Raw genomic sequence first — 10,339 nt, 5'->3', positions numbered from 1 at the left:
GGAGAGGGAAATATGGAATTAGGAAAGAAAAATAACCCATAGGAAGGCAAGACTGGAGGAGGGAAGAAATATAGAAAAGGCAGAATAGACATAAAAATTATAGAAAATATCCAAATATATCTATAATTGCAAAAACGGGAAATGAACTAAATGTCCCAGTTAAAAAGATAGACTATGAACTCATTTTAAAAAATGTTTCATAGCTTTATTAACATCTACTTTACATACTATTAATTCATCCATTTTAAGTGGGTTTTAAATTTATAAATCTGTGCAAACATCACCACAATCAAGTTTTGGAATACTTCTATCACTCCAAAAAATTCTTCATGACTGCTTGCAATCAATCCCCATTCCCCTCTCCAGCCCTCAGCAAACAATGCTCTGCTTTCTATCTCAATAGGTTTATCTTTTCCAGACATTTTCTATAGTAAATGGAATCATACAATACATAGCCTCACGTGTCTGACTCTTTCACTTAGCATAACAGTTTTAAGATTTTTCCACATATTATGTACCAGAGCACTTTATTCCCTTTCATTGCCGAGTAGCACTCCATTGTAAGGATATACTTCACTTTGTTTACCCATTCATTAGTTAATGGACACTAGAATTGTTTCCAGTTTGGAGCTATTATGAATAATCCTTCTATGAACAAACTCATACCATCCTTCTGTAGGCATAACTTCCTATTTCTCTTGAGTAAATATGTAGGAGTGGGAATTCTGGGTCATCTAGTAAGTACATAGTTCACTTTATAAAAAACTGTTTTCCAAAAGTAGCTCTATCTTGTTGCATTTCCATCAGCAATGTGTAAGAGTTCCGGTTTCTCCATATCCTCACCAACCCTTAGAATTATCAGGTTTTTTAATTTTAAACAGTCTAGTGAGTGTGCAATAGTAGTTCATTGTGATTTTAATTTACATTTCCTTCATGGCTAATTTTTGCCAATTATTTTAATTAGCTTGTCTTATTATTGAGTTGTAAGAATTATTTATATATTCTGGGTATAAGTTTTTTATCAGATATATGCTTTGCAAATATTTTCTTCCAGCCTATGACTTGTCTTTTCATGTTTCTAATGGCCTCTCTTGAAGAGCAAAAGTTTAAAATTTTGATTAAGTCCATTTTACCATATTCGTAAAAAATTTTATTGTTCCTGTTTTCGGTATCATCAGAAGACTTTTTTAAAATCCAGTTATTGAAGATATCAATAAATATCCAGTTATCAATAAAATCCACTTTATTGAAGATACATAAGGAAGTAGAAAAACTGAAAGTGAAAAGATGGGGGAAATATGGATGGAGTATTAACATAAGAAAGCTAGAATAAATAAATGTTAATGTTAGACCAAAGGGAATTCAAACAAAAAGCATTGCTAGAAATAAATATAATAATAATAAAAATTCAAATCACTAGGTAACAAAATAATTCTAAATCTATGTTCATCTAAATAATATTGAGCAACAAGGAGAGATAGATAAATTCAACATCATACTGAGAAAATTTTAACATTTCTCTCTTAGTAATTGATATTTAAAGGAAACCAAAAAATAAAGAGACTCTATAAGATTTACACACAATCAGCTGTTTTATCTAATGGACACATAGAGAATTCTGTACCCAATAACTCGAGAATTCAAAAATTTTTTAAATCTCACAAAACATTTACAAAAATGGACCATATACTGAGCTTAAAGCAAGCCTCAGCAAGTTTTCAAAGGATTGGAGCATACAGATCATTTCTCTAATCACAATTCAATTAAGTTAAAAAAAAATCAATATAAAAAAAGTTACTAGAAAAGCCTGAAATGTTTGGAAACAAACATTCCTCTAAATAGGTCTTGGGTCACAGAAGAAATTATAATGAATATAACAAAGCATTTAGAACTAAACAATTAGAAAAAATACCACATATCAAAACGTGTAGGATGCTGCAAAAGCAGTACTTAGGAATGTGCAGAATTTTCTGTTGCTGGCTCTGCACTACTTGGATTCTGCTGTTCCATAGGGTGCTTCATGTTAACTCTGACAGTTTGTTCAACCACAGCCGATCAAAGAGAAAAAAGAGCTGGTTTCTATTGTGGCCTTGAGATAAAATTTACTTACTAATCCTGTCTTGACACATTTTAGAAGTTTCTGGGGGCAAGATCTGAGGGCCATTAATAATACCCTCAGATAACCCCTGTTAAAAACAAGATAATAGACTTTTATGATAAGCTGCATATCACCAAACCACGACTTAATTACAGTTTCACCTCTCCCAGAAAGTGGAATCTTAAACCAGTCGATCAGAAATGTCCTGATCAGCATGAGTTAGGTCATCTGCCCGAGAACCACGTGCCATCCCCTAAAGGAAAGTAACTCTGCGATAATCAACCTGCGTTTTTGCCTAGCGTAACTTCCTGTTTTGTCTCCCTTCTGCCTATAAAAGTCTTCTGTTCTGTAAGCCCCTTGGAGCTCCTTTCTATCTGCTAGATCAGATGCTGCCCAAATTGAATCCATTTTTGCTCAAACTCTTAAAAAATTTAATATCCCTTAGTTGATCCTTTAACACCCCTGACAATGCACCAGACGAACAGCAGGGGTTGGGGAAGATAACCTCTCCTGAGGGGGATAGCGGAGCTCAAGGTGACCTTGATATTATTGGCTTATACCCACTAAGTTAACTGAAGGCAGGAGAAAATATGAGGAAATGCGGGCCTGTAGAGAGAGCTTCAGCGTCTTTCTTCACTGGCAGCCCTGCACCCTGTCCACCCCCACGGTACCACCTAGAAAAAAAAACAACAGAGGAGAGAGGGAGAGACTGGCTCCCCACATTCCTTCCTAGACGATTCCCTTCTATGAAGGCAAAAGCGAGGGCATCTTTGAGCCATGGTGCTAGAGGAGACCTTTGGATGAAATGAGAGACTTAAAGCTGAGCCCGTTGTCTCTTCCTTCCAAGAGCCTAAAGAATAGGAACTGAGTCCTCCCTATAGGTCCGGCCAGACCGCCGGGGATAAAACCCACCTGAGACGGGGACAAAGGCTCACTCACAGAGAGAGGGTCATCACGGCTGCCTGCTCCCCGTATCACTGCGTCATCAGCACGTACCCCAGACCCTGAATCAAACTGACTCAGTCACCAGACACACTTTTGCAAGCTCTGAGGACCCCTAGTACTGGCTGTTGCATATGTGTGAGGGATCCCCAGAACCATGCACGCATTCAGGTATTCACCAGAAGAACTCGTGGGATACAGGCAGAGTCTGGAGAAATCCACGCATAGGCTTTCGATGCCCAGTCCCTCCAGGGAGGAGACTCACGAACATGCTCCTTTCTCCAGCAGGGAAAATTCAGTACAGTGTATATAGTTGTCCCTCGGTATCCAGGGGGAATTGATTCTAGGACCCCCCTCAGATACCAAAGTCCAAGGATGCTCAGTCCCTTATATAAAATGACATAGTATTTACACATAACCTGTATTTGCAAATGGGCTATAGCACATTATGGTTACACATCACTTCATTCACGTGGATTCAATGCAGTGCTCCATACATAGAAAATTCAAGCAAATTTTTGGAGCTTTCTGGGATTTTTCCCCCCAAATATTTTTTATCTACAGTTGGATGAGTCCACAGATGCAAAACCCACAGATACAGAGGGCTGACTGTACAACATTTCTGCCCCGGGCAGAGACTTAGCACCCACAGTTTTTTTTAGTGGCTGGTCATATAGGCACCCTTTGCCCAGCAACAACCATAATTCCAAACTCAAAGAAGGAAAGCAGGTGTTCAGCATAATTCACATTGCTTTCACAGTCCCAGCAAAGTGAACCAATTTTATAAGATAGAGAGTGGGTCAAGTGTGGAGTTCCCAGAAGCCAGTCAAGGACCAACTTTATAAACAGGCCCTAAGAAAGACAGGGGCCTCCAGCCTGCTATGTTATCTCTTTCCTGCACAGCTCTTTCCATCCTGAAATGCCTTCCTTTCCTGTTTGTGTGGCTTTGCAAGTTAGAAAAATGATACAGAAAAATTGGACTTTGCTTCCATTTTAGCGATTGTCTCTGCTCTGTAGCGCTTGAGCTCTGTAAGCTGTGTGCTCTATCATAGTATTAACTAAAACTGACACCCCAGTAGGCTTACAACTGTCAGATCAAAGAGCTGTAATGATTTTAACCAAGGCACTTAAATTGAGACTATATGAGTTTAAAGGGAATTTAAAATGTGTTTTATAATAACTTTACTTGGAAACCTATATCACAGTCAGATAAGTCCCCTACCGTATCTGGCACCACTGTAAGGTCTATGAAAGTTTGTGTAGGGAAACCTTCTTGGGGATTTGAGTACATCATGGGCATCCATTCAATTCAGTAAATGTGTATTGAGGGCTTAATATGTGCCAGAGGGTGTTTTTTGTGCAGGTGATAAAGCAGTGAACAAAAGAAGCAAAAACTGCTTACAATCTAGTGTGAGTAGAGAGACTGAGCACGTCAGTAAATAGGACCCAGAAAGTGCTCTACACCTACCCTGGGCCAGCTGTGCTTCCGTCATTCCTCCCCTGGTGGGACGCGAGCTTCTGGAGGCTGAGCAGGGCTCAGGGGCCAGAGGCCAATGCCAGGGAGCCTCCATAAGTGGAATGAAAAGCTCCCAGTTCCTCCTGGGCCACAGTATAACCTGCGACAACCAAAGACTTGTGGCATTGTAGGAATGGAGCTTCCTTGTCAATTCTGGCAAGACTCCCCGCACAGAACAAAGTTAAAGGGGACCGAAGATGGGGGCACAATAAGATACGCGTGTACTCTTTCCACAAACACATAAACCATCCGCAACACCGAAGTTCTTTAATCACTCATTAGTGAAATTGCTCCACTCTTCCTCTCTCCTCCTACCCTACATTAAGAAGAATAGCATAGGCCCTGGCCGGGTGGCTCGGCTGGTTGGGCGTCGTCCGAACACCAAATCAAGGTGGGAGTTCGATTCCCAGTCAGGACACATGCGTAGGTTACGGGTTCCAGCCCCGGGCGGGGTGCGTACGGGAGGGAACTGATACATGCTTCTCTCTCTCTCTCTCTCTCTCTCCCTTCCTCTCTCTCTAAAAATCAATAAAAACATATCCTAGAGTGAGGATTGAAAAGAAAAATAGCACAGAGATAGTTCACAGAAAGTGATCATTCAAAACACCTCCAAAGCAGAGGAGTGTTTCAGAAGCAGCTCCATTGGCTCCTGCTGGACTCTGGAGGGCTACGCAGCACATCAGAAGAACGCGTGGCACACAGTGACGTTAAAAAAGCGTCATGGCTTTCCCCGAATCACAGAACAGAACAAATACCCTCACAGAAATATTAAAAGCGAGTCTAGTCATCTCGTTCGGTTGTAAATACTCTTGAGATCTGTGAGAGGGGTCATGTCTGGGTGCTCAGGTGTAGTTTTGGGGTGGGATTGAAGTTCTACAGCTGTGAACTTCTTGACCTCCTGGGAGGCCAAACAGAAATCAACATTCAGATATCATCATGTCACTTTAAAAAGTCTCCTTGCTTTTTGTTGTCATTAAAAACAAGTCACCCCACCCCAGTGACAGCTGGTGCTCATATAGGAGCCAATCTGGAGGTTCAGGAAAAGCCTTTGGAATAAATAAGATAAAAATGACAATGTGCGTGTATAGAAACACTGTGCCTAAATAATTCAATAATGGTTATTTCATCTTTGAGTCAAGATCATGGTGAAAGTATCTATCATCGTGTTATAGAGTGTGTAATTCATTTGGTTGGAGCAAAAATATTTTCACTTGAGTAATTTCTTGTAAATATTATAACTAAAGCATCAGCATCCTTTTTCAAATATATTATAAAACATCCCCAGAAATTTTCCCCATTCCATCGCAAGTTCCAGGCAGAGGGCCGTGCCGGGAAAGCACACGTCTATGCCTGCCCCATTTGGCTGGCGACATCCTGGCAGATTGACTCACATGCCTGCAGCTGTGTTTGCATCTCGGCTTTTTTACAGCAGTTGCTTGGTCCGCATCAGCAAACCTACCCAGAAAAGGAAGATCTGAGTGGGAGAAAATGTTTCTTAGGCACCTGACAGCATGACTGTGAAGAGAGTTAAAATTATCAGCTCGCCTTGGCCTCTCAGACACTGCAACATTCACAGCAAAAGCTCACAGGCACTTTGCGCATAAGAAATCTGTTCCAAAATGAGGCTTCATTTAAACACCCAGTTAGTAAAAAAAATGAAGGTTCAGTAAGAAAAATTAAAGTAAGCACAATTTGACCCATATACCTGAATGGTACCACGCAAGAGAATTGCTACATTGAAGTGTTTTTCCTGTAGAGTAAGCCAGTGTATTTTGAAGGAATACATATTCTCTGTGACTCAGAGCCATCTGGTGTTATCACCTGAAGTCACAGTCCTTTACCATTCCCACCCCCACCCTAAAGCCTGTCACCAAATACCACAGCCCCCATCATGAAAGCTAATTTGTTAATCTATCAAAAAATGAGTCACATTTATTCATCTGGAGGAAGGAAAGTACCGTAGAACCTGCTTTCCTGGCAGTAAGCTTTTCACTCTTTTCTTCCCCTCCATCTACTTTATGATCCTGACTCACTGTGACTTCACAAGCAAGAAGGTTTAGCTGCCAGCACAGGGGAAATTCAGCACCAGTTTATGGGCTTTTAGCACAGTGGAGGCTGGAAGAGTCCTTTATGGAACTGTTGATAGTGCCATTCTGGGCCACCCCAAAACCACCTGAAAATGATGGGGAACTGAAGAAGTTAAACATTTTTTTGCTTTAGTTGTATAGTTAATAGGCTTGGTAACTGATGCTTGTAGAAAGCTATTGTTCCAGGGCCTGGAATGTATGACTGGACCTGTCCTGACTTCAGGAGACCCACAAGCAATTCAACCGACCTTTGTGCCCCAGGAGGACTGCACCTGACCAGATGGTATCTGAGGCATCCTGCTCCAGGGGGAGAACGCCCACCGCCCAGGATGCAGATAGAATCACCGGTCAGCAGATGAAGGGATGCTCGGAAAATCACCTAACTGCAGCTTTTATCTGATTAACTTTTCCCTGAATTCCAAACCCCTTACCTACTTTCTCCTGAATTCCAAACCCTTTACCTACACCTTTCTTCTCCCTATAAAAAAGGGTCGGCTTGAGATGAGATGTTAAGACGGTCTTTTTAGGTGTATAACCTGCCATCCTCTCAGATGGCCGACCATCTGAATAAAGTGCCCATAAAGATTCAATCCTTGTATCTACTCCTTGGTTCTGGGAGTGAGGGGCAGCCAAATGCCAACTTTTCCAGTTTCACAAAGACAGGAGATCTGGGATAATCTGAGGCAACAGACAAGAGCCTATGAACAATGAATTCTTAAGTAAAGAATTAAGGAACATAAGAGCAATAGCACAGGTGATCAGAATGAAAAAACTGCATTTCCTTAAAGTCTTCTGGAATTGATAATGACTTTAATAAATTCATTAACTTTGTTTTATAAAGTCAGGATAGCAACCTATATTTGTCAAAGTTGCTCAGAGATCTTTTGTAAAAGTTAAATACTAAAACAACAGACTCAAGTGCTGTCACCAGTGTGGCTCAGTTGGTTGGGCGCTGTGTCCCATGCACCAAATGGTTGCCAATTCGATTTCTGATCAGGGCACATGCCTAGGTTGTGGGCTCTGTCCTCGGTAGGGGGCGTGCAGGAGGCAGCCGATCAATATTTCACTCTTACATCCATGTTTCTCTCTCTTTTCCCCTTCCTCTCTAAAAATCAGTAAAAACATCTTTAAAAAACACACACACAGACTCAAGCATTAGGAAGTTTATGTGGCTTCAATGCAGCCCTTGTAGCAAGTAGGAGGGCTTATATTAACCTAATAATAAAAATAATAAACATTTTGCATCAACAGTATGAAATTCTGAAAACACAAGCTAGAATACCTACCATGGCACTAATTTTTGCTAAATATTTCAAGTTTGATACAAATAGAACTATATATTTTTTAAAAGCATTTGAGAAAACTTCATTTCTCCTAAAAAGAAAAACCTATCTTTATGTGCTAGAACAAAACATTTTTTTAAATAGCAGTAATTTTTTTAGATTGTTTCACAAGTCAAACTGTCTTCAGTGTGAAAATACTTATTTTAGCATCAGACCTGGGCAATCATCTTTACAAAGTTGTCACAGGACAATCCTACTTGCAGTGGAAGAAAACAATGAACCCTCAAAACACCAGCAGCTCCAATAAAATTAATCTCCTTCACTCCTCCCTCCCTCTCTCTCTCTGGGGTTTTATAAATAAATATTTAAAGTTATATCGTATACATAATGTGTAACAAGTCTCCAAAGATGGTGTCCCCATATCCATGCCTCCCAATAATTCATGCCCTTTTGCGGTCTCCTCTCCTCAAATCTGGTCTCAGTTTGGATTAATAAAATGCAACAGAGTGCTGCTGAGGGACGTCTGTGGCTAGATTGTAAGAGGAAAGTCTGCATCTTCTTGGAATGGAGGATGACAGCTCTCACGTAAGAAGCTCAACCACCCCAAGGCTATAGTTATGAGGAAGCCCAAGATCACGGCATGAAATCGCCACATGGCCACTCAGCTTGGCCTCAGTTGTTCCAACCAATCCCAGCGCAGGCACCGTACGTGGGAGTGGAAATACCACTGTGGTGTCTTTCGGCCCAGTGAAGCCTCCAGATGTCTGCAGCCCAGCCACTGACTGCAGCCGCCTGAGAGACCTCAAGCAAGGCCCAGCTATGCCCAGTCAGCCAACAAAACCAGGAAGACAATTATCGTTTAAGCCACTAAATTTTGGTGGCGTTTGTTACATAGCAATAGATATCTGAACTACTTTATATGTAAAATAACAATAAGCCACCTATTTAGATAAATGTATAAGTATCCACAAGTAACACACTCCTGATCTAAAAAAATGATTCCCAGTTTTCGCTGTGGGACATTGTCACGTCCAGCATGACTCCTTCCCGCCGGGCAGAGTGGGAACGGTGGGGGATTGGAAATAAGACACGAGAGACAGGAAGTGGGATCAGGAGGGTCACCGCAGGCTGATGGCATACAGGCAACCCTAAACAGGCTTTGCAGCTTTATTTTATACAGCACTTGATTATCTCTAAGACATTCTTGGAACAGGGAATCATTGTCTCGTTTCTGCCAGGCCGCAGCTACAGTTCCCCAGGTTGCCCCCAGGCGAGGGCAAACCTGATGGCTTTCACCTTGGTATGCATTTCTCAGTGCTTCCAGTTGCGGGGAATGAGGCTTAGCCTTTGGCTGAGCCTCTGGGACTGCAAGGGCTTTGCCAGTTTACAGTCCGCTCCCCACAGGACATCTCCAAATTGCCTCCAAAAATTTCAAGAATATTGTGAATGTTAAAAATAATCTTAAAATACGCCTGATTTTATTGTTTAGTTTGGAAAATATAAATATATAGCATACAGCTCCTTATGAAGGGAATTAAATAAAAATTAAATTATACTTGTAAATCAATCTTTTATTTTAAAGGGTAGAGTCACCTATCTATCAGTGATCCCTGCACTGAAAAGGTTCAGCAGTAGGCAAACCCTCCACTGTGATTTCTATGGCCTCAAGGCCTTAAGATGTGGGCTGCATGCCACATGCCACCTGTCACCTGGGAGATGAATCAGAAAAGAAAAAAAGAGAAAGAACTCCTGGACATGGACAACAGTGTGGTGACTGATGGAGAGAGATGGGGTGGGGGTAGGTGGAGGAGGGTATAGGGGGTAATAAAAATGGTGATAGATGAAGCCTGGACTTGGGGTGGTGAACACATAGTGTACAGTTAGGGTACATAACCTACCATCTTCTGATGTGATGTAGAATTGTGCACCTGAAACCTGTATAATTTTGTTAATCAGTGTCACCCCAATAAATTCAATAAAAAGGGAAAAAAAGAATCTGCATTATATTACAAAATCTCCAGGTAAAATAGAGACGCATTGGTATAGATCAGTGGTTCCCAAACTTGTCTGCATATGAGAATCATCTAGGAATCTTTCAAGTTCCAAACTTCGGCCACAGGGACACAGGTTTTGATGGTTTTGCAGCCCACCCAGTGATTCCAGGTTTGGTCAAGTCTGGGAACCACTGGTCACTCTAGATAGAGTACTGGTTCTCAAACTTAACTGAACAATAGGATGTTGTAGGCAGTTAGACAGACATGAGCAAAGCAAGGACGAAGGGCCAGGTACAGAAGGTCACCAGGGCAGAAAGCCCCAGATGCCTAGGGTGCTATAGGAGCTCCAACCCCAGGAGCGCAAGGCTGTTCTTTGCTAGTCTGAAAAAAACAACGTGGGGTACCAGAGGGGAAAGACA

The sequence above is a fragment of the Miniopterus schreibersii genome, assembly GCF_964146895.1.
Source record: "Miniopterus schreibersii genome assembly, chromosome: 2".
Classification (NCBI taxonomy): domain Eukaryota; kingdom Metazoa; phylum Chordata; class Mammalia; order Chiroptera; family Miniopteridae; genus Miniopterus; species Miniopterus schreibersii.
Note: the sequence above shows the minus strand (reverse complement) of the source record.